Below are 2,821 nucleotides of genomic sequence, written 5' to 3' on the forward strand. Positions count from 1 at the left end.
TAGATAAACGAAAAAAGACATTCAATCCCCCCAAACTTATACATCCTTAGTCATTGGCCCCCAGGGTTGGTTGAAGCCAGACCACGAGGTTCTTCTTCAAAGCAAAGATATCTTAAAGATCTATCAAATTCTGATTGTATGTCAATATCAATAATATTCCAATATTCCATTCTCAATTTAGTATGTACAGTATCTGCATTTACTTTATACCTGTTAATTACATACATTACATGCATGTCTACATGACAGTTGTTTTCAAAAACGAGCATGCTTCCTGCTCAGGGATTTGCATTATTGTTTAAGTATCTGGAGGAGACCTTTCAACCCTACTGAATATTTTGGGAATCAACCCTGAAGGTGGTAGGGCAAGGGCCAAGGTATTGGCTTAATGTAGTATGTGTTTGTGGGTAAACATACTGTGACCAAGGCATGACAAGGGCAAAATTCACATGAATTCCAATCCCTGGAGGTTGATGCATCTGCTGGAGGCAACTGAACAGTTTTGAAGCAAGGAAGGTTTTATGAGACGGAGATATATCCTCTTTATAAATACTGATTTATCAGATTTATCAGAGATTTGTCTTTGGAGGTGCCATATTGAACCACAGGTGAGTGGCTAGCGGGTAGGAGCCTACTGTATGTGCTGTGTAGTGTGGGTAATATAAAACTGGAACTTGAAAGGCAGCTGACATTGTAAGAATTAGGATTTATTTAAGGAAAAAATACAGCAGCAATTAATGCAGACCTAAGGAAATACACAAGTCCTTTACCAGGCCAATGGTCGAAGGCAAGTGGCTGACAAGGAAAGTCCAATAAGTCACAGAGGGTCTGGAGGGGCAGATGAGAAGGAGAGTCATAAGCAGGTCAATACCAGGAGATCCAACAAGCAATAAGAAATGGATCGGAGGAACACAGGCACAGACCAGGAACAGGGAACCAGGTGGATGGACTCAGGAACAATTGCAGGAATCAGGAACATTGGCAGAGATCAGGAACAAGAACACAAGAAGTGAATAACACTAGATCTGGCTCTGAGGCTTCAATGATCAAGCAACCAAGATTGCTTCCAACGAGCTTAAAAAGCCCCTGAATTGAATAATTGACAACGCTTGATGTAAATGAGTGGGGCGAAGAAAGAGACCAGCAGGAAGAGACAGACCCATGACCATCAGGATCATTGACCTGCATCTATTCTAAACACGCCCAGTGGCAGAGTAGGTTAATGCAGACATAGGGGCAAATTCACTAAGATGCAAAGTTGTGCCAGGCGCAACTTCGCCGCACTTCGCCGCACTTCGCCAGGCGTAGTTTCGACAGCGCTTCGCAAATTCACTAAAATCCGAAGTTGCGCACAGGGGTAGCGTAAGGTTGTGGAGTTGTGCTAGCGTTGTTTCGCTATATAAAGCGAAGTTGCGCTAGCGAAGGCTAAGTTGCATACGGCGTGAAATTCAAATTTCAATGGAGGAACACGTATCTGCACTACAAATGCCTAGAAAACCTTCAAATCTACAAATAAAATTTTATTTTGCCCTACACATGTGCCCACTGTCTAGGTAAGTTGCCATGAGTCAGGAAATGTAGGGGGGAGGAAGGGGAGCCCCAAAAATTTTTCGATCTTTTTCAGCCTATCAGCCATCATGTAGAAAACACACCAGCGTTTTTTGGGACTTAGAAAAAATTTTGACTTTTTTTTAAACAATCCCTATCTACTCTATTGTTCTTCGCCAGGTCTGAGGTGGTGAAGGAAGTCTAGCGTAAAAGGTAGCGTTCACTACACTGCGCAAGTTAGTGAATTTGCGTAGTTTCGTCGCTAGCGAAGATTCGCCTGGCGTAAGGTTGCGAAGTAACACTAGCGAAACTACGCCAGCGTTTGTTAGTGAATTTGCGCAGTAGCGAAAATGCCAAACGCTAGCGAATTAACGCTAGCGTTCGGCGCTTCGCGCCTTAGTGAATTTGCCCCTAAGTTCATCAAGAAGACCAGGGTTTGACAACAGATAAGTCCTGACAGGAGGTTGGATAACATCTTGTGAATAAGAAACAGGATGAGAGACATAAAAAGAGAAGTAATGAGGGAGTAAAGAGGCAAAAGAACTTTGTGGTTAAGGGGAAGTGTCACTATAAAGCTAAAAATGTTTTATATATAAGCACCAAAAATTCTGTTCTCCTCATTGCTTTATCTGATTATCTAAATTTAGTGATGGGCGAATTTGCGCCATTTCGCATTGCCGGAAAATTCGCGAAACGGCAAAAAATTAGCGAAACTGCAAAAAATTAGCGAAACTGCGCCGGCGTCTCGTTTTTGACGCCGGCGCCCGTTTTTTTTTATGCCGGCGGGCGTTCTTGACGCCGGCGTCCGTTTTTCAGGCTAATTTTTGCGGGCATTTCTCGAATTCGCTGCGAATTCGCGCCTGCCGAATAAATTCGCCTAATACCTGCACTGAAATTATGAACTTTTCTGATTATGATTTTGGTGTTACTGTTAGGGATGCACTGAATCCACTAGGAAGTTATCAGGAGAAAGAAAGAGGCTTCTCTGATGTTTTTCTGCTTAGGAACTATTTGAAAAAGTTTTCTAATTTTATTCCTAAGCAGAAGTATCAGAGCAGCCTCTTTCTTTCTTGACTTCCTTGACTACTTGGTGGTCAGTCTGGTCAGAAAATGACCTGCAGGCGGCGCTGTTGTAATAATCTGGGATCTTTGACAACATTTATACAGAGTCGAAAGCACAGAACCTGCCCTTAGATCTTGTGAAACACACAAATAAACACAAATACTGTGGTTTTATGCGGAAGTAGGGCAGCTCAGTTGCAAATCTTCCTTT

This window comes from Xenopus laevis, chromosome 8L (genome assembly GCF_017654675.1).
Source record: "Xenopus laevis strain J_2021 chromosome 8L, Xenopus_laevis_v10.1, whole genome shotgun sequence".
Taxonomy (NCBI): domain Eukaryota; kingdom Metazoa; phylum Chordata; class Amphibia; order Anura; family Pipidae; genus Xenopus; species Xenopus laevis.